The sequence below is a fragment of the Aquila chrysaetos genome, chromosome 16 (assembly GCF_900496995.4).
Source record: "Aquila chrysaetos chrysaetos chromosome 16, bAquChr1.4, whole genome shotgun sequence".
Taxonomy (NCBI): Eukaryota; Metazoa; Chordata; class Aves; order Accipitriformes; family Accipitridae; genus Aquila; species Aquila chrysaetos.
This window is the reverse complement of record NC_044019.1, coordinates 22,240,508-22,263,760: the sequence shown is the minus strand read 5'-3', so window position 1 is coordinate 22,263,760 and position 23,253 is coordinate 22,240,508. Positions and strand designations below refer to the sequence as shown.

At 35.3% G+C, this 23,253-nt stretch overlaps 2 long non-coding RNA genes across 2 annotated transcripts in view; both read right to left on the bottom strand.

Annotated features, from left to right (window-relative positions):
* Positions 1 to 9,554: 9,554 nt before the first annotated feature.
* LOC115352143 lies at positions 9,555 to 15,847 on the bottom strand. The gene is made up of 3 exons (XR_003927001.1): positions 15,793 to 15,847; positions 11,836 to 11,896; positions 9,555 to 9,649 (listed from the first exon to the last, which is right to left on the bottom strand). It is a non-coding gene; the product is annotated as an uncharacterized LOC115352143 (long non-coding RNA).
* A 2,652-nt stretch (positions 15,848 to 18,499) lies between these two features.
* Positions 18,500 to 23,253, bottom strand: part of LOC115352142 — a 212,902-nt gene continuing 208,148 nt past the window's right edge. The window contains exon 20 of the long non-coding RNA XR_003927000.1: positions 18,500 to 21,950. This is a non-coding gene — a long non-coding RNA (uncharacterized LOC115352142). The remainder of the gene's footprint in view (positions 21,951 to 23,253) is intronic.

Genomic DNA, 23,253 nt, shown 5'->3' with positions numbered 1-23,253 from the left:
TAACATGATGACAAAAATGAAAAATAGGGGAGGAGAGAAATAGGAAATGGGAAAATGCAGGATACTCTGAAGAAAAGAATTACATTTTGTAGCACTTTGGTGAATAAAATACACATTTCAACTAAATCAATTCGATCCAACTCCACGTAATTATCCTGAACGCAAACCCAACTTGAATTTAACTTGCTATAGGAACTATGCAGTTTGCCTGTTTAAAAAGACAGATTTTATCACCAGCTAAAGGCAGTTCAATTAAAATTGGAGGCTTAACCACCCAGAAGCCTGCTGGCACTGTCTTGATGAGCTGTAATTCTAATTGGAAACTCTTTGCAGGCAGCACACAACAAAGAACTGCAGCTGTTTTTTCAGCGATGCCCATGTCCTTTGCGGCTGTTACCTACATAGCATGTCCAGAAGGGGGTTACATGAACTGCTCCGTAAATTGGGGGGGGAGAAGAAGTAGTCTGGATCCACCTGAACTACAAAGCTGGTTCATTCTTCTTTCATGAGAGGTCTTGATTTTCAGTTTTCTGTATCCTCCAAAATATTTTTCCTTCACATGTTTTTACTTATTTATTTTGCTGACAGAGCTAAAATCTATTCTGTACATCCAAGCAAAGGCCAGAGGGGATTGATTATATGCTAGAAAGCTTTTTCAAGGAGGTGACTAGCTTGAAGCACATTAAAATGAAACCTGTAGTAATGGTAACTCAAGCAATTATATTTGAATCTATTTGTATATTTTAGAGCTTATGGTAACTGATTCAATGCAGTTGTAGCTGACAGAGTCTTTATAAGAAATACCATCAACACGGTTATTAGTATTTGATTATTGTTAAACAACCTCTTTGTTAATCTTTGCTTTCCTCACAAAATGTTCATAGGTTCAATAGTAATGTAGACCAGAGTACTTTATTGCCTCTCTATGCTCTATTTCCTAGCATATTCCAGCCACTGAATTCAGTATAAAAAGCCCTTATGCCCTTGTACTGTAAACTTCAAAAGGAATGATTTTTTTTGAAAGAAAAAAAACCCTGAAAATAGATAGTAACTAACACCAGAGAGTTCCAATTTTAGCTGAAACATTATCACAAGACACTACTCTCAGTTCATTAACTGTGATACTTTAATAATTAGAATGGAAACAGATGACAGTTTTATTTCCCTCTACATTATTATTGGAGGGTTTGAGCAGATTTTTATGATACTATTTGTAATTATGATAGCCTAAATAGGTTTACTACTGTTATGCAAGTGTAAGGTCTAATATTTAATAGACCTGCTTACTTTTTTTTCAAATGTCAAATTCTTAATCAAAAATCACTTCCAAAAATCTTCAAAGAATTTCTAAAAATTGCATTTTTGCCCAGTTTCAATATTTAATACACATGTCAGTAGCCACAATTGGTATAAAAACGGCCCATTTTTATGCGTGGTGTTGACAGTGTTTTGCTTTCATGTCTTTCATCTTTTTTTCATAATTTCCAAGATTCTAGTAATAGGCTCACCCTCTGCTGACACGGCATTTCTGCAAGCAGAATTTCCCTGTTCACTATTGGGAATTGCAGCTGAGAAAGGATTGACTCAGCGCAGAATGAAACAAGTGATCTAGCAGTGCCATCAGGAATTTCAACACTGAAAGGTGGGGAAGATGGGAGAAATAACTGAGTTTAAGAGAAAGAATGAAATGTCATAGAAAGAAAGAGGAGCAATATCGAAATGGAAGGAGAAAGCCTTTCAAATAAAAGAGCTATTTCGACTCTTAGTTGCAGATGAGATGTTAGTGCTTTGAACACATTTCACAGAATCACCTTGAACATTTTTAGTAGGTTTTTGGGACATTGGGCAGAAGTCAAAAGGTCAAGTCTTCCACTATATTTTTTAAGTAATTTCACTGTTTTTAAGCCTACATTCATGTCTCAAAAGATTTTTTTACATCAAAGGAAGAAAGACAAGTAAAAATTCTAACTGGTAACTTTTTAGTGTTATACCACTTTTTCTTGTAGGTATGATCATGGTAACTTTTTCAATCTCATCTTTGAAGAAACTACTGATGTATTTTAGGTCCTTTAAAGTCACCTAATGTAGTATCTTTACTTTTTTCAGGATCTAATAATAACGAATAAGAGCAAGATTAATCCTTAAAGGGGATAATGTCAAGTTTTCTTTCTTTCTGTCCTTTGAAAATAGAATGTAACCTGGAATCAATGTTTCCTTTACAAGAGAATACATTGGGAGGGTTTGTGTTTTAATTAAACGAGATGCTCAAACTAATTGTGCTCTACTACTACTACTACTACTAGTACTACTATTTGGATGAGAATACATAGCATTTTTGTTGATTTTCTACAGCAATGTCCCTCAGAAGGGGAGGTTACTTACAAATAACAAGAGTTCTTAAAGATACGTTGTTTACATATCCATTCCCACAGTTGGTCCATATATGTTTTAGCTTTTTTTCCCATTCACAGTATGTCACCTGGACATACTCAAACCACACCCTTCTTAGAATACACCCTGTGTCATCTCAGGTCTGTTACACAAGGATTTGGAGACTCCAAGGAGCAGGGGGAGGAGGGAGAGAACACGACCTGAAGAACTCCTGTCATTGCAGAACTGCTCTTTCAAGTGCAACATCTGTCCTAGGTTCTTCTGCAATTGTGTTGCAGCTGGTGAAAATGTGGATTGAGCTCCGTCTGCCTTAACTTGTGCTCTAGATCTATCTAGTCAGGCCACAGTGCCTGAAAGGCTCTGCCTTAGCAATCTTCTAGCACAGCTACTATCCTCTCTGACAACCTGTGCACAGAGATAACCATTTCCTTAGACCGCTGTGTCAGGAACAGCTGCATGGAATGACTACAGACATGCTCCTGACACCAGGTGAAACTCAAACGTTACTTCGGAAAGATTCCTACAATGTAGTTCCTCTCCCAAAAGCACAGTATATGGCGAGTCAGTCATACTGATTTGTACCTCTTGTATTCTCGTAGAAAGGGTAGTAGCTACTGGGAAGCTACTTTCACAAAACAATGCAATAATGAGCAGGATGCCGATCCCTCAAAACGTAGCTTTCCAAGAGTCCTGAAATACCGGGCTAATGTCCAGTGGGGACTGAGTTCTTAATATAATAGTCTACCAATGACAGGCAGAAGCTCATTGCGATAAGGTGGCTTTCTAACTGAATTATCAAGCCTCATGTAGTCAGTAATCTGTCCTGGGGCAAGACTGCTAACAACATTAACAGCTATGAAGTGCTTAACCATTATGGTACTGAAAAATCACATAAGCAGCTAAGATTAGTTTTTTATTCTCCAAGACTTAAAAATTTCCTTAATTTTAAGCAGAAAAGAGTCCCAGTGAAGACAACTGACATTTCAAGCTGGCTAAAGATACAGCTGTTCTTTATGGTTCTGTGGCATCATGCTTTGACCCTAAGCATGACAATTTGTTTTAGCTAGAAAAGACAGAATATTTCCTTGGAAATTGTAAGAGGTTCTGCATTTGTGTTGTAGTCACATTGCATATCATTTTTTCTTTCATTGTAACAATCTTTCCATCCCGTGGTAGTGTATAGGCACCTTCTCATCAACACTGGAAAAAACACTTAAAGACTCACATGTCCCTCAGTGCAAAATATTCTCTGAGGAAATCCTGTAGAATCATGTGCAGCTCTGAGATACATTCTACTGAGGGCAGCAAAGTAATTCTCCTAAGATCTGTTCTGTAAACTATAGATGAACGTCTGTTTTTCTACAGCTACTTAACAGTACCGATTTTTGTATTTTCCTTTTTTCCTGGGTGTAAAAAGGTACAATTATAGCTGCCATTCTTTCTGCCATGCCTTTTTGCTTGCTCAGGTGCTGGTAATAAGCTTAGGCTTCAATTTAGCAAAGTATGTGAGCTTAATTGCATCGTGGGGCACAATGGATACGTAACTTTGCTAGGTAAGGCCCTCAGCACTAGCCAAATCCTTTCTCCTTCTCAAGTTTGAACGTGCTTGATAGTTACAGAGGAAGTCCTCCTCTTTAACAATTTTATGGAAACCAGTCCTTGAGAATATAGTAGTTTTCATGTTGCTATCATTTACATGCTGTGGACTGTGTCATAGCTGTTCAATATGTCAAAATCATGCCACCAACTCTATTTCTGCTTCTGTCCAAACTTTTCTCACAAATATTGTTTCCAACCCGATACTAAGCTTGGTAAAATTACTGAAGACTTTATGCACAGACTCGGTATGCACAGACTCGGAAAGCTATCGGTTGCTTGGCTAATCACATATTGAGCAATCTGTCACAAAGCAGCGGCCACATCTGCTACTTACCAAGTTCTTCAAGCAGAGACGGGCACTGCTAGTAAGAGCTTGAAGTAAACTGGGAGTTTTGGCATTAATAGAAAATTACAATAATTAATAGAAAATTACAATAATCATAACTGTATCATAACATTAATAAATATTTTTCATATTCTTAAATTAGACATTGTTTAAAATAAAATTAAAAATCAGTAGCTTGGAACAATATTGTTTTCTTAACTTCTTGCAGCATACATGTAGATGCTAACATTTTATTATTAGAAAACCATCCCAAAACACTCATGATTTATTGAGGAAACCAAACAGCCTCTGCCCCTGTCTAAGTAATCACATATTCTTTATAAAACAATCCAAAGAAAGGCAGTCATGGCATAAGGCTACCCATAATGTCCCTTTAAAATTATGAATAATTTTAAATCTTATTTAAATATATAAATATGGAGTTATTCTGTCAGTAGAAATATAAGCATATAGAGTCTATAGAGATAAGAGAAACAACAAACTCCTGAGCTGTATTTGCATATTTAGCAATATTGCAATGCATATCTTGGCTTCTTCTATAATTGATTTCAATGTGTTTTGTTTTGAAGCTGCTACAGCAACATTAAAGTGTCAGAGACTTCAATTTATATACCACTCTGCCCAAACCTGTAGTCCAGTCACAGAAAGGGAGGCAGTCACAGCATGAGCTATTTTTTATTTTGCTTGAAAACACCTTGCAAATAAACACTTTATGGTTATCAAATCCTCATGTTAATTATGGATAAGAAAACTCTTTAGACAAGAAAAGCATGAGATATGCAGACAAACACAGTTCTCTTGAGGATGCTGAGTGTGCAATATGGTCACTGATCTGTCACTGCTGATTTACCTTTGGATCACCTTAATGTTTCTGTAGCAGCAGGAAATATATCTTCCATGGGATGCTGTCAAGCTCAGAGATGTTGGAACCTTTCAAGTTTAATAACAACATGGTTTCTCATTCATCTAAAAATACTGGAATCTGATTTGTGGCTTTCAAATAGCTGATGCAAATTTTTAAAAGCCTTCAGAAAATACTGGGTTTGTTAAAAAGTTATAGTATTTGACAATCATGCCCACAAGTCAAGGTTTAACCAAGGAGTCCATATCAGGTTTAACCACAGGGAATATTTCCACACCCAGAAATTGAAGCATTTATGAGTGAAAAATATGTAACTTACTTGACAAGTATTCACTTAAGAATTAATAGAAACCTGCCTTCAAATTTGTTTATTTTATTATAGAAGTCTCATTATTCAGACTTAATTTAAAACACCTCTTTGGTTAAATATTGAACTATGATAACACTTGTTTTTCTATGTAGCCGACAACATACTAGAGTTTTAGGCAGTTACATTTCCCTTAACCATGGGGTTACTGTAGAACTGGACACAACAAACATTTCTACTCTTTTTTTTTGTTTCAGAGTATTAATGGGGAATTTAATGAAACTGGAGAAATTCAATGAGGAGAACCAACAGATGTTTACCTTGCAAGCTGGGATTTCTTCCTTACCATGCTGGGAGAAAGGGAAGAATTATTTCATACAGCTAGGATGATTTTTATGACTTTAGAAATGAGAGATACTTACTTGCCATTCTGTAGGAATTACCACTGCTCATGTCATGGGGGGGGGAGAGAGAATTCGGGGATTTCATTTACACTCAAAATGTTAGTCTGGTTCAGCCACACTGGAAAATAGCACTACGGAAAAATTTGTCTAGAGAAAGAAAGTAGATGAGATTTGTAAGTGAGTGTGCTGGCTAAATGAGACCCATTCAGGAGGCCTGCAATTTACTTGCAGAGGAGATGGAAAAATGAGGGAAGAGAAGAGTAACGAACTAATTACAGTCAGGTTTTGATTATTAATCCTAACTCACTATGACTCCTTATTTATATGTTTTAAAAATGAACTAGTGCATTAAAAGCAAGTTTCTCATGCATTTCAGGTTTCACAAACATTTCTGAAAAACTAGATACCAGACTCCTTTACTCACTTGGAGAGCTTCTTTGGTTCTTGTGTTGTATTTGTTTTGACAGTTTTATTGCTTAATTTCTACTGAAGAGAAAGCAGCTTATACCGCATTAAAATAAAAATATTACAAGTGACATCAGTCCCTTGAAGTCACAGTCACAGATTAGATGACAAAGGTTCCTAGGACATGGACACAACTAATTTAATTCCAAATGAATTTAATTCCAAAACAGTGTCACTGAAATGTCTTTTAGATTCACTTGAGTCTGTTGAAAAAATGCATGGATGTTATCGTGCATGTAACAGTTTTAAAGCATCTGTTGCTTTTACAGAATGGAAAATATATTTCTAATAAAGTAAAATAAAAATCTTTGATTATCAGGAGTACTATTTTGTTTATTCTAGGGTAAACTTCAAACATGTTAAATTACTGTTTCTGAATTCTTTTAGAGATCAGTTCTGTATTAATTTGAAGTAAGAGGGTATAGCAATGAACTGTATAAAGCTACTAGTGACGTGCCACCATGATGGAATAAATAATTTCTAATTAAAAAAAGAAAATAGTAGCCACATATCTTTTCTAGGTTTTGTGTAAAATTCCTATATCAAAACACCTGGCTGTTACCTTTCTCTGGAGAAGAAACAGCAGTATCTATGGCAGCTGGACCTTGCTGCTTTTGGATGCTGGAATAACAATTAAAATTTGTACATTTGTAAATAGAAATGTATGAAGAGTTGCATTTATTATATGCAGTTAGTTTCTATTCTGTCCAATAACATGCAGAATTATATAAAGAAAAATATAACAAGATGAAAGAAAATATCAAGAATACATATTAACATAAACTATCTGGCTTCAGCCTACAGATTGCAGACTAAAAACTGCTATAGAATTTAAAGGAAATGAATCAGAATTTCAGACTGGTAGTGTGTCTATTGATCATTTTAATATTAAACAATTTTGTTTTTTCTGACAGCTGCACGCAAACAGAAAGAAGCTGATACAGAAGGAAAAATAAATCACAGTAGAAAAGAAGATTACAAAACCAGATCAAATTGGCTTTTGGAATTTCTAGATTGTTGTATTCTCACATGCAAAGTGCTTGAAAAGGAAACAAAAGGAGATATGGCTCTTGGTCCCAAATATCATTGAAAAGCAGTCCCAGTTTAGGAGGGAAGGCATTCACTGGTGTTTGGCCCCACCCTAATAACTCAGTGGAGCATCTCTTTCCTAAGCGATCACTCATGCCGTTCCCAAAGACTACTCATCTCTGCAGAACAGCTACAACAGAAGGACCATAGCAGATCCGTGTAGCGAATAACATGGCTTGCTGTTCGAACATTTTAGACTACATGAAATTGCTTTCACATGTTTTGTTCTAATTTTGCCCATTTTTTCCAAAATCTTGGGGACCTCTGACTGCACAGAGCTCCGGTGGAATTGTAAAAGGCTAGGATTATTGCTATTGCTCCTTCATCACCTCTCAAAAGAGGATCATCATTTCATCCCTTGCAGAAGTGGAAGGGATAATCAGGTTTTAGAATTCAAGCATTATTGGGATATTAGGTAGATTTAAGTTAGCATAAGGGGGATTGTAATACTCTAAGCTATAGAGGTTGAAAAACCAAGGAGATATAAAACTCTAAGCCTCCAGTTGAAGTATGAAGCAGTAAACCCAGAAAAATGCTGACATCTGTAATGCATCAGGAATGTAAATGAATTCGTTGTAACGTAAATGATAATTGAGAACTATTGCTGAAAATTTGAGTGAAAATTTTAAAATTGAGTCTGAGTACAATGTGGAGCTCTGTGAAGTTTCTGACCACAGTAAAGGTCAGTCTACTTTCTTAATTGTTTGTAAGTATTGCTGCTGCATTTCCTGCATTTCCTAGTATGAGTTCTTCCAATTGCATGTGCAATCAGTGGCTACTTTGTAAGGCACCTAATAAAAATTACCTTTCCATCTATGTGTGGTTTTTTATATTAATGACTATGTTCCAAGTTTTCCTGTATCACAGCAATTCAAAAGAACAAATATGCTATAATATTAAATTCAGGTTTAAAGCAATCTAGTTGTTTGGTTCCCATTTTACTTATAGTATCCAAAATATTATAAAGGACAAGTGAAAAGGCATTCACAAAATACATACTACAACTAAAATGTTTGGTTACCAGTGGAATATTATCTTTTGGTCATCCTATTAAATCAATAATGTTTAGTAGTTGAACACCAAGCAGTTTATTTTCCCCTAAACTAAAACCTTATGGTAGAACTTGGATTAAAAATGGCCTAAAGAAAGGACTTAATCTGATTAGGAGATGACAGCTTCATCCCATATCAATTTACAGAAGTCAGAAGTGGTTAGCTACATCAGTTTTCCTTGGTTATTATGTTCAATCTTGAATAAATGAGGGGGAAAGTCTGTGCTCCTCACATGCAAGTCATTTAATTCACTATTCTTTTCTGGTAAATCTCATTCACAGTGCTCCTTTGAAATATGTTTGGTGATGCCAATTACCACAGGCATACTGGTTGAATGCAATATATTTCATTTTATCAGACAATAAGACACCAATGAAATCTGTTGTAATTTCTGTATCCCTTACTATTTAATTCCTGTACTGTTTATTTTTTATTTCAGAGGATGAGCATGCATCCTTTGCTCCCACTCAGTTTCTCATTATTTCTCCATTAAGTCAAATTACAATATAATTCAGGAATATCCAAATTGATGAACGATGGTATTGCCTTTCAAAAGCTAAGGAATCATAGAGTGAACTGCTTCCTTCATCTGTAATCTTTGTCTTATCAGATGTTCAATCCAGTTGAAGACAACATAAATTTAGTTTAGAAACCAGCAGCCAAACTGATAAATTGCTTGCAATAAGGATCTTTTATCATGCAAATGTCAATAATCTCAGAAATAAGCACTAAAGGAAAACAGACAGATCAAATTAAAACTGGGGAGTTCACTGGTTTAAACCAAATTATCATTTAAAACTGAGTTTGTTAAAAAAAGAGAGTTGTATACAAAAGTGGATTGGTCTTACTGATATTTTAAATTTAGACGAAGTCCTGCCTTCAAAAGGGTTTGGATTTTATCCACAGTGTACAGTTAAGTCCATTCTTTTTCAATAACAGGCATTGGCCATCTGGCAAGACTTGGCAACTTGTTCAATTTTTGTAGAAGGATACATCTGATTAATTACCTTCTCTGCTCATAAAAGGTTTTCCTGAAGAAACAAACAGAAACATGCCGCTCTCTATTTCATCCCATGGCTTGTGCAGTTCACCGTCTGGTGTACAAAGAGCTTTAGTAGACTGTTGCACATTTAGCTGGAAGGTGCAGTTATTTAGCAGACAAAATAAAGAAAATATGAAGTTAATCATTACGTGTTCTGGTGTAGCAACTTAAAATAGAGTCTTTACTTAAAGTACTTAGGTACCATGAATTTTAAAATAATACTGGTGTATAAAGATAGAACAGAGCACACTCCAGTAAAAGAAATGCTACGATGCCTCTTGCTGCAGACTCTCAGTCGAGGCCCACACTTAGTCTTACACAAGCCTTTTACAGTTGTTAATGAGAGTCTGGGTAAAAAAAAAAAACCAAACACAAAACACCCCCAAAAAAAACCCAAAACGTTTTGGATGTGATCCATGCAACATAGGATTAGCAGGAATCATCAAGGATATTCTAGTAGAGTCACCACTGTAGACAGAGACAGATATCTAAGATGTTTTTAAGAGTAAATTTTTTTTCAAATAACATATTAACATGAATTCTTTTATACTAGTTTAGACTTTCTGGCCTAGCTCATTCAGGCTTGAAAGGTGATCTAGCTCATTATTTGACAATTTCAGGAATAGTTCCTCACAATCTTGCAACATCACATATTGCCCCCCAAAGTTAATGAAACTGATAGTCAAGAAAGGGATAAGCAGAGAACTCTTGAACCACGTTAAGTGCGTGAACGCACATGCACATATGTATTTACATAAAGAATAAAAAGTTGCTCCATAATGTTGTTTTCAGTAATTCCTAACAGACATTAGGTGTGAACTGTTAAATAAAGCCAAGTAACGGATGGTGCCAAACATGCAGAAATATTATTTCGGACCTGACAGGAGCCCGCTTCTCCATGGGGTCCTGCTGCCCGTCCCCTGCTGCGCGCTGGGGCCAGCCGAGGGAGGTTTGGGCACGAGAGGTCCTCCTAAGTCCGCGGGCATCGGAAGGGAAGGACAAAGGCTGTAATGGCAGGTTGGACGTTACTTGTTGTGGACCGGCAGGCACTGGGCGAAGCCGGGCTGGCAGGCAAGGCGTAGAGCGGGCCAGGGGAGGAGGTGAAGGCAGCTGGAGGTCAGGGCGAGACCGTGAGTTATGCGGGAGGAAAAGACAGCAGCGATTTCAAGGGGAGGTACATGTGACTCTTGACAACGTGGGTGACCCTGATGACCCAGGTCTCGGATCTAGGCATTAAATACAGTAATAACTCAGCGAACATCGAAGATGATATTTCATTCTGATGCATACACAAACAATTGACCTTTGCTGCTGCAGGTTTTTTGTATTTTAAAACCATCCCACCACAAAGAGAGAGGCTAGGATTTTCCCTCAAAAATTCTCAAAAGACATAAATATAAGAAATTCGTAGATAACGGCAATGTAAAAGACAGGGGTGGTCAAAATATGAGAAAAGATCACAACCTTGTGAATTCCCTTGATTTAAATGGGAGGCCCAGAGCTACAAATATTTGTTCTTGTTCCACTTCATCGGACGCAGCACAATCTGCGGGTCAGGGCGGTTTTATCCTGTATACTTGGCCAGCAAAGTCATACTTGCTTTCTAACACAACTTATGGGAACTCACCAACACTTGAGAGCTGTAACTAGATATGATCTACCAGGGGAAAAAGAATTGCAACTGGTTTGTTTTATTTTATTTTCTTCTAACAGGCAACTTCAATTTATCATAGCCTTATTTTCTGGATCATGTGGATAAATCCTGCCCACATTAGAAAATAATCACAAAAGTTTAAAATTTTATAACTATTTTAATTAAGATGTTGGTTCTTAAGGGCCTCCTTTAACCTTTCATATAATATATTTAACCAAATACCTAAAATAGGATGTTTTATAACAATGAGAATGAATATGAATACACTATTATAATTTGACTTAAAACTCCCTGAAGCAGGATGAAATAGTACAAGCCCTGGTATACATTTAAGATAAGTATAAAAAGCCATTAAGCTCCTTTGTAGAGTAAGATGTCATAAGCAATAGAAGACTCTTGCTTAATAAGCATATCTTTGCAAATAGGAACAATTTCAGCTATAAGGAGAAATTTTACTGAACGTATCTTAATAAAAGGATGAGAGAGGCCAGAAAGCTGCAAGACCACCGTAAAACTGACAAAGAAAGCAACAAGAAAGTATTAGACACAGTAATACAGATAGAATGATCCTGAAAAAAATATACTGGCAAGAGATTTTTGGAATGAAATCCAAACAGACCATACCTTATAGTCTGCATAGTTCACTTTACCCTGGATTCAAGGGAACAGGACTGCATGATTTTTCCTAACAAACAAAAATATTTGTATTAAATTTACTACAAAAATAAGCCTACATATGTCATTTAAGAAATAGTTATAGTGCATTATTCTTCATTCCTTTGCTGTATTGCATAATTAATATCTTCAGCAAAGGTTTTTTTAAAGTCATTTCTTTGCAGATTAGTTGAACTTCTTGCAGTTGCCAAGACATGCCTGGGGTCAGCTACAAGCAAGAACAGAGTGCTGAGAACTCAGTACTCCATGTAAACTGGAGAGCTATAGGCACTGGTACTGTATTTGTTTGAAGAGCACTACAAATATTTTTGTGCAAATTCTTCCCATGATACTGCTGAAGATAATTTTTTTTCATTGTTGTTTTGGTAATTACGTAATTTTTCATTTTGGATCACTGATAGGTTGTACACACGAAAGACGTACCAGATGAAGCCAAGAAAAGTAGACAACAACGAGAAAATCAGTCTTGACCATTTCTGCATTAATTATGTGATAAACAAATATCCAATGTAATAGACATCATACATAGGATATATAGACAACATACAGAATAGCTCCTTATAAACAACAAAGTTAGAAACACAGATTCTCTAGTCAAATCCTCATCAGCCTGACTGTGCTATAGCAATCTGTGGAAATAATCCAGTAAAGGAATCAGTCCTTGGATCTCCATGTTTTTCCAGTGGGCTTTGAGTCTTGTAAGCTGCTCTGTCATACAAGGCACATCTTTTGAGAGTCAGATCTTTTTTTTAGTACCTTTACCTCTGCAATTATTTTCCCTAAGGCATAAGTTCCTTGGTCAAGTTTATAAGCATTCAGATAAGCACAATTCTTTTTGCAGCTGGTTGATCATACAGAAATCTCTGTTCGGCTGATGGCAGTTTAAGTAATAATGAAAAATTTCTTTTGAATTGCAACTCTGAGTAATATGTCTACGTGGCAAAAAATTCAGGGAATGAAATGATCACAAATTTCTCACAGGATTTTAGGTTCTGTGAATAACTAAATCCATTTTAAATACTTCAGTAGTATCTTAAAAAATCCAAGGTATATATGCCTAGCCGACTGCATCTTCCTGAGTGATATTTAATTCAGTTGATACAGGAGTTGATTATGGGCAACAGATGGTCCAAATATTGCTTACTTATAATTAGGATATTTTATTTTTCATTTATATTTCACGGCTAGATCTTTACACATCTTATACTAGAGAAAACAGCTATTCTTGCCATAATGCTCAATTTAAAAATTGCTGGTTTTCCTGTGTCTTCCATATTCAGAATAGAAATATGTATTGTGCACAGTTTATGTTGTACAACATATGCTTAGATAATCTCTCCAATCTGATCATGAAGCATTACTTCTTATCTTCAGTTGGGACTTATTTCATTATGTCAACACCATCAAGAAACTACATAACACATCAACAAGCTACATAGTATTAAGGTTATTAGCACCAGTTGTTGGTTGTTTGGGTTTTTTTTATAATCCATGTAATTTCAATACAGTTCTGATGAAAATGTTTCCAAAGGCAAAAAAAAAAAAAAAAAAAAGACCCTCTCCGGTTCTACTACATATATCATATGCTAAGCTCTGATCACATATCCTCTGCATCACCAGGTGCTAAAATATTGACTGCTTATCCATATGGATGAAAATTACTTTTTAAATTCCAAATGCCTCTAAAGTAAACAGTACCTCACTCTTTGCTCTTTTCATGTTTTGACAGTTACCCTAAGGAGTTATTAGTACTGAAACCATCAGGCCTGTTTTACTGTCCTATATGTAATTATTCATGCACATGTCCACATGACTATTTTTTAATCTCTGTAAAGGTCATAGTTCTTGACTTCTAATCAGTCAAAATATATTTATGCCTAAATTGCATGTATATTCGAGTATCTTCTTAAGGCCTTCACAGACAATGTAATATAGCAGCTGTTGAATTTATCTGATCAGTACCTCACTGGGGTCTTTAAAAATCAAAGCCTTTGATAAAGTTCTTGAATAACATGAAAAATATTTTATATTGTAGAAGATTCACACAAAGTGTATTGAAATACCTCTGTATACTGTATATTTGCAATGAGTTTCATTTGTTCCTGAGTTTTTAGTCCCTCCTCCACAGGCTGGATAGGGCTCCTTGTGTGAGCCAGTGTAGCTGGTTTAAAGGCTGTTATTCATTTCCCTAAGATGGAAATAATATCTTTCAGGTTATTGAGACTGAAATACTAAACAAGGGATTTGTAAGGCAAAACTAAAAAGAAGTATTCAGGAATATAAAGCTCTAGTAAATGGAGAGATACCATTCTCTTCAGACCAAGTAAAAGTAACAAATAATCTATTCATCCAATTTGTATCTGAGTTAGTCCAAGGGTTCATACATACAAAAAATTTGTTTAGATGTTAAAGCAAAACCAGCCTATGTCATTTTCTTTCCATACTGTGTTTAACTTCTGTCTTGTTCTCCAACAACAAACCTTTTCCCACTATTCAAAGAAATATTTTTGGATAAGGGATTGCTTGAAAATAATCCCAATTTACTTTCTTTATGTTGCCTGTGCTTTCTATCTAACATTATCCTAGGAGAGTACCTATTACATGACAACCATTCTGGTACACAGTATTAAACACAGCTATATTTAACTACATTTTTCAGAATGCTGGGTTTTTCCACACTGAGGTTTATCTACTACACTTTAATATTAAGGGCCTGCCAGTTACCTTCAGTTATCTAATGTATTTACAAAGACTACAGTGAATTCTATTCTTCTGGGTTTACCAAGCCCAAACATTATACCTCATTTGTGAAAACGTGTGACCTAACTTGCTTTCTAGTAGTTCATTTCCTCAACACGGACAATGCTATTCTTCCAACACCTCTTAAGAGAACCCATTTGCCAAAAATCTGTACGGATGGAGCTTCATATGGCACAAAGGCTTCTCTAGGTCAAAAAACGTACATGCCCAAATGCTGAACTATATGAACAAATCCAGAATTGCAAAAATACTTATACCTCATAATACCTTACAACAAAAATTCCTAAATACACAAACAACAGTGCATTACAGAATGCTTAATGATATCAACATTGTAGCTTTCTCCTTCTGAGTTTTGTGGCATCTAGATCAGTCAAAAACATATTCTTTTCTAGATAAATATCTTTGCCTTTTTTTTTCCCAAATGTGTCATAAAATACATACAGTATTTCTATAGCTCATATATCTTATAATGATTGCATTAACAGATTCATATGGATTTATACTAACCAGTTAGTATAATCAGAACTATTATGGAAAATACCTTTTAAAAAGATGAAGAGTGAAAAATAATTGAAAATAAGTGTCCTAAAGAAGTTCTACAAATAATGCAGATTTACAAAAATACTTGAAAGGGAAGAAAAAAACCCCTGCACTTATTTTAAATACTTTTATTACATTTGCTTTTCTGGTATTACACACCTCTGTAAGGCAGTGAAGATGGTATTATGCCACCTTATTAACGTGTACCCACCGCTCTTACTCTTAAAATGAAAACTGTCAGAAAATCAGCCTCATTACCTACAGAAATAAGGCTTATGCATGCAAGAGCAATAGGTCTGTTTTTCTGTCTGTGGGTCCTTCCCATAACATCTTTCAGATCTGATGGCTAATTTCAATTCTACCTGACAGGCAAATAAAAGACTCGGGTATATTACCTTCCTAAAAATTACATAAAAATGGACATAGGGTAGATGAGACAGACCCAGATTTTCCCCTGAGGAAAGGCAATCATGACTCGTTGCTTTTCCGTTCCCAGAGGCAGCCGCGTACACACGGGCCAGACATTTAACTCGACAGCAGTTCCGACCCCAGCTTTTCTTTCTATACTGTACAGAGGAGGAAGGATGCACAGCAAGTACCTACCATTCGGCCAAAAAGATGTTCTCCACAGGAAACTCGGACTCCTGTTAGCTTTCTGAGGACGTACACAAACAAAGAATCAGCTATGATGTTTAAACTGCCCGGAGAGTCATTAAGGATAATGGTGATTTTATTTCCACTCTTCTCATTCTTGCTTTTCTTCTATTTTCAGAGAAGCAAAGACAAAGTTTATAACATGCAAGAATAAAGAATTTATCCTGATCTTACTACATTACTTAAAACTACCTACACTCTATTTCATCCAGTTGTTCATATATTGGATGTTAATAAATCACAATTTAAATAAAAGCTTGAGTTATAGTTACATCACAGAAGAAGATAATAATAACAATAATAATAATAATAACAACAACAACCACCACCAATAATATCACAGGGGTAGCTGGTAACATTGCAGAATGGTCCATGATGAAACAACAACAAGATGTGCAAAACACCCTTCTCTTTCTCTGGATGTTTAAAAGAAGTCTTTGTACTAAAACTGAGCTGTATACGGGAACGCAAATATCGTCGGGTCTGAACCATTATTGCTGGAAGATAAAGGAGGTGCACCATTGAAATCTTAAAGGATTAGAGAGGAAAATTTGGGTAAACAACCTCTGTGAGATTTTTACTGAAACCCATTTAAATTAAACTAAAGTTACAGAAAAGCAAATTTTTATATCCAGTATAGCAAAAGTCTCGTTTTCTCTCTAGCGTTTTATATTTGTTTGGTTAATTACAGGAAGGAAAAAAATACTATAATTCTTTGTAGAAAAAAAAAACTTTGTAGAAAAAAAGTTGGGTTTTTTTTTTTTTTTTCATAAAGATCAGGACTAGAATATAAGACTGCCTTTTGATATATGCCTTCAGTAATGTTTTCTGAAACGACTGAGGGGCCTTGAGAATGGATTTTGTTTAGGTCATGAATCTTAGTTTTTTAGATGAAGATGGTCTTTGACGAATCAGAAATTACTTTGTGACAGACTAGGAAATTCCAGAAATTATTAAACCTGTCTAGGAAACCGCTGCAGAATGGACAACAGTGAGGATCTTTAACAAAGGAAAAAAACCAGTTACCTTTTCTTTCGTACTCTCCATAAAACTGTTCAGCCATTTTGTTCTTCATCTGTCTGGAGGGCTTAAAGAAGCTGGGCTTCTCTGATATGCATGAACCTGAACCATTGTTAAATATCTTATAAAAAGAATCTATGTACTCACCTCTCCAAAATCACTTTATTGTCCATCTATTTTGGTTATTCTAGTTATGCTATACTTAGTACAAAGGCAAGAGCAAGAAAATGAAAACTGAAAAACGTCAGCATTACATATGCTTCCCTACCACCAAGTCACAGCTCGCTGATGACCCATGTCCACAGTCACGCACGTACCATATTTCTTTGTTTACCTCATGTAAAGGATAATGTTTTAGCAATGCCTTTCCAAACTCCAGCATACAAACTCTCAGTAAGGGAGCAATGATGTAACTTGGGAATATGTCTGTTCTGGCACAATATCATGGATTTCCCTACGGGAAGACGGTGTGTAATAACAGCATGCATATGAATTATATAGCGTATTTCCTGCAACGTGTTTGTGTTCCATATAGGCTATTTGTGTCTGTTGTACGGTATAAGAAAACTGTTATTGGTAGCCAAATCCTTTAATTTCTGTGTTCTTTAGGTTTTGAAGATCCCATGCATTTCAAGGGGATCGAATTTCACTTCTGATGTACATAGCAACCTTAATTCAAACACAATACAGGGATTTTGTGCATTAACAGTTAAGACTACTATCTTACCATTCTGTTAAATAGATAAAAGTCGGAAACATAATGTGCAGTAATTCCCACTTGATTTTTTTTTTAAATAGAAAATTTGATATTATAATGTCAGGTAAACATTGTTTTAAAACCTTGGCTTTAACAACAGGGAGGTTAAAAGACACAGATTTATTCATCTACTACTATTCAGTGACAGCAGTGGTAATTTATAGTATGAAGATGGCAGCTTTTAAATCTATAAATTTTTTTTGGCATTATAATTCAGAGATATGTTATGGCTAAAACTGTATGACTCAGAATGGTATGTCCAAATGCAAAAGCATCAAATATCCTAATATTTCATCTTTTCCTATGTTATTGAAACTTTAAAAAATTAACATCACAGAAGCAGATTAAAAGGTGTAATTTCTCTGTAGTTTGGCTAGAACTAACTTTTTGATACTTGTTTTTACTTTAACAATTTATATAGTGATACTGTTATATGAAAAATGAAATAGAAGATTTAAAACAAATGAGAGAGATCAGGAATTATCTGTCCGCAGTCTGCTTTTCCTGTCATTATGCTTATCAGGAAGAAAAATAAAAAATATTTAACTACACAAATTAGTAGATCTGAACAGGTAACCACCATGATCAGCCAAATTCGCATTCCATACAGTCAAAAGAAAAATGTTGGATCTTCTCTTTAGCACAGAAATTTCAGGATTTGGTCAATTCTGGAATTTGTATTCTTAAACCATAGCTTAGATAGCTCTGGTAGGATGTTTTAAGAGAAAATCCTAGATAAGTCAGCACGTCCTCATCTTGAACTTAAATTCTTTGTGCTATAACAAGGTATACAAAGAACAGAGAGTCTTTCAAGTAACCACGTCGCACACTGTTAATGCTAATACAATGAGTTTAATCTGAACTTTTAAAGAACATCAATACAGGAATTTCTGTCTAGTTAAGCAATTCATTTTAAAATTACCTAGCATTCAAAATTTAATAATATGCAATATTAAGGAGTCTCAAAAGTTCCTTTAGGAAGTGAGAAAATTTGCATTTGAAACACAAGCAAAAAAATTTTTCCTGCTCCCAAAAGGGGGGAATAACACACTGCACATGTGCTTTTATCATCTAGAGGATCTGTCCCCTGTTAATACACAGAATAACACTTAAAACCACTCAAAGCACGCAAGATGTTAAATTCACAATTTGAAAATTGCACTGCCATTTTTGTTTGAAGTAGTACCGAGTAGGGTTTACATTCATTTTATATAGCACATTAACGCCAGGCAAACTTTTCAACACTCTAAAATTAAAAAGAGAGATTTTTCCCCCCAGTTTTTAAAGTGATTCTTTTCCTCATTTTTTTGGCTTTCCCTTTCTAAATTTTTTTGAATTTATTTTTGATACAGTAAATCACAATTCTTTCCTTATCATAGCTTTGCAAAAAAGATTTATCTGTTTTATCTTCTTTCCCATCTATTAATTCTCCAAGCAGCATGCTAGCGTTTATGCTGCTCATTCAAGTTAGCTGAAGTGTATGCATTCTTAGCCCACTGATTCAGTTTTGCTAGCAAAAGCATAAAAAAGAAGTGACACTGGCAGTTTTTGAGGAAAGGATGGTGTGTCGGGAATCCCTACTGTTACTAGTTGTATCTACAGAGTGATAACTACCATGCAATCATTCCTTTATTATAACTTTTCATTGAACTTTATCATTTTTACAAGAGGGGTAAACGGTGTTGATTATCTGAGGGTAAGAATACAGCTGCAGCAAGGTAAAGGCTGCCTAAAGATGGACATAGGAGGAATGAATATTGGTTATGAACTGGAAGAAGAAATGAGGAAAAGGGAAAAAAATATCAAAAATATCTATTATTACGTGTAGCTTAGCTGTTAGAAGAGTAGTTGAAGGAGTCAGTGGGCCTGATTCTGGTTGTCCTACTCTCAGGAACCTCTTATAATACAAACTAGAGCACAGTTGGTCAGAAATCTCATCACCCTCTGTGAAAACAGGTCATTACACATTTAAAACTAATAAGGACAAACAGACAAAATTCAAAAAGGACTATTCTTCTTGTGCATAGTAGTTATGTATTTAGCAAAGATGGAGAAACTTCATTTCTGGTCTCTCCTCTCCAATACTGCCTGTCCATGTTGCCTTAAGTGTAATTAATGAATTAATTGGTATTGTGTGAAGCAGGGAGCAAGTTGCTGACTTCTGAGCCACCTGTTTGTGGTATCTAATTCCTGGCATCGATTGCATGACTTCAACTTTAAAACCTTCAATAAACTCAATGATATTTTGGGATGGTTGTAATTCTGATCTGACCTGAATTTACATGACCGACATCCATCTAATAATTAATGCTATAAAAATATAATTGTAAATTTAACACATAATTCCTTTACATTTTTAATGTGTTTTATCTTTGAGCTAATCTCAAATCTTTATTTCTCCTTTCTTACTCTCTTGATTGACTAGTATATAAAATGGATTCACGATCCCAATAACCTTTCTTTTCTTCTAATTATTTTAAAGGTATTAAGAACAATCAATCTTTACATACTCACAGATGTATCAAGTAAGCAATAAAAATTAACAGTAATGTCATAAAAATACTTCAGAATCTTACTCTGAAATGTATATCATCTTGCATGCAATACTGATCAATTAATAATTTTTAAGTATTCTGATATTTATTTAACATAACCTTTACACCAAGTCTGATTTTCAATAGCATTTAATTAACCTGCGCAATGACTGCAGTTGTGTACATAGATTAAAAATTTTTAAAAGTAATGGTCAGTTAGGCAGCAACTAGCATAATTTGTACATACAATTACATGAATTACGCTCTCAAATTAGGCACATCATTGCTCTGGATGGTGTAGAATTCTGGCCTTATAGGTGTATTCCCTTTAACTTTTCACAAACATTTTGAAGTAATACTTATATGTAGTGCAATCCATTCTTAGTCCAAAAGTGCTATTTTTTAAGTTAAGATTAAACTAAAAAGAGCCTATTAAAATACAAAAACAAACAGCATGTTTATTCAATGTTAATATTTTTTCTAATAGCGTTAATTTTTCTGTAAGAAAGTGAAAATCAAGGTAAAGGATTTCTAAAGATAGTTCTAAGCGTTTATTCGGAAAGGGTCTTCTTTTAGCTCTGTAACAAAATACTGTAGCTGTATGAAAAACCACCTATATGCAATTTCACAAAAAAAAAAGAGTTAACTGAGACTTTAAGATTGTCTTTTTACCTGCAATGTCCATTACAGCCCTTCCTTCAGCAGCATTGTGGATTTTAGCGTTTCCTTCACACTCCTCTCCCGAATGTTTCTGTTGCCCATTCACAGCCCACAACACTATCATGGGCTATCATTGAAAAGAAGATAATTTCTGTGGTTTTGTTACCTTGTAGACATTCAGAACTAGATGTTCTAATGCTTCTCCTACTCTGCTCAATATCTGTCTCCATATTTAATGAACAGGGAGAAGCACGCGTGCTTGCCATGGTTGTTACAGTGATTAGCCCTGCCTTAGCTGACATACGGATTCTCTAGCATTCAAATATTCTGTTGGAAAGTATGGGACAATTCATACTTCTCAGAAGTTGCTTAATATTCAGATGGACATCCCTGAGTTGGTTTACAGAGAGTTCCCACTTAAGAGATTATCTTTAAATCCATGAAATCAGTGATTATGACAAGGAATCAGGAGATGGACTTTATGGATGAGAGACACGCAGCCACCAAGAAACAGCTTAAAGTTACTGAGAGTCACCTTTGCAATAACTGGGTCTGTTCCAGGAAAATCCCATAAAATTACTAGTGTTTACAGAATGAATCTGTGGCCTCCGTTCCTGACCAAGCCAAGTCACCACACCCTCGATAGTAGGTAAGTCCTCCACAGGCACGGTTCCTTCAGGTCAGCTCTCTGAACTGTCTGGAATGTTCCATAGCTTGGCCGCCTTTACATCCCGAGAGGGATGAGCTGTTAAGCCCTTTAATACTGATTGCATATTTCTCCTTAGTGGGCTTATTAGCAATAATGCAAGGATCTAAGTTTAAGTTGATGAAGTTTTAAAGAGCACGTGTAAGAATGCGGAAAAATAGACAAGGAGTGAGTAGGTAGCAGCAGTGACTGGTCGTTACAGTTGACTTTGGGGATTGTTACCTACCAAAGGGAATGCCTCGGTCAATATGAATTGCCTGTTTTGGCAGCCAACTCCATTTCTATATGCAATTATATTTACTGTTTTCTGGTTCATAGCTGCAGAGGTCTGTTCTGAGACAGTTTGTGAGAAGGTTTCAATCCACAAAGAAGACAGATCTTCTTGTAGAAGGTGCAGCATATTTTCAGCTTCCAAAGTGAAGAAATCAGTCTTGAACAAAAAAAAAAAGAAAGAAATATCATCAGGCTCTATATTTTGTAACTTGAATACTATATGAACAGTAAATTTCTAAAATCAAGTCCAAAATTTAATTTACAATTAATTCAGTCAAAACTACAATTCATTGAAATGGTGGCTGTATTCATGTCTGTTGTGCACATAGATACCATTGGTGATCTAGGAGCCAAGATGTTAGCTGTTTTTTAAATGTGATAGGAGGTTTCAGTCCTGCAAAATTTGGTGTTTCTTGCTAATGAGATACCTACTTTAAAGTTCAGTGAATGTTCCTGTGCATATGTGTGGTTACAACTGAATTAACTTTCATAATGTATTGTTCTTTATTTCAAGTTACTATTATTTAGTTTATTGGACAGATAGTGCTAGAAGAATGTAATGTTTGCAGTAAAGAGGATAGTATACCTTCTAACATCAATCCTTTTTAATATTAAGAGGAAAAGAACAATTAAGAGGAAAATGACAACAAATCTGGTGTAGCACAAAGTAACACTGACTTAGCTATGAAGCTCCCATTGGTTCAGCTAAATTTTTTTAAAAGCAAAAACTCATTCTGCGTTCTGAATTCATGAATCCTCTGTCATTAGGCTCCGATCATCACTGCAGTACAATCTCAGGTGCAAAAATAAGTGGTAACATGTCCAATTCTCTTTAACTGTCTTTAGCAACAAAGGACTGTCCCCGCACACATACTCTTTTCTCTCTCTCTTCTTGTCCTTTGAAGGGTTACTTAAAGTAGGTAAAAGTCTGTTCTCAGGGTGTGAGATGAGTATTTGCTGTCTTTGCTCTGGAGACTCTGAACTGTATAATGATAGGAGCAGTTATTTTCTTTTTTTCCTTTTTCTTTTTTTTTTAAATGGACAAGGGAGTTTCTAAAATGCAGTTCTGGTGTATCTCTAAGCGTACTGCTTTCCCAGTTCATCCCCAAATTAATGAGCATTCCTTCTCTCTCCTACAGTAAAAAATTCTGTTTATGAAAGGAAAATGTAAAAATGTCAATATGTTATAAAGTTAAGGAATTAGAAGGAGTTAAATTTTTTTGATGGAATGAACAAATTTGAAAAGACAGTCTGGCCTAAAAAGTTTCTTGTTTGAGTCTCCCCAGAAGGCCACAGGTTTTCACTGTCTGGGATATTCACAATTACCAAGTAGCGGCTATCTTTACAGACTAGAAGAGAAGGAAATATTTGTCACGGACTCTGTTCTCTATATCACTGTGTCAGATACATGTGATCCATGCCCTGCACCATATCATATTACTATACTAAAAAACCCATAA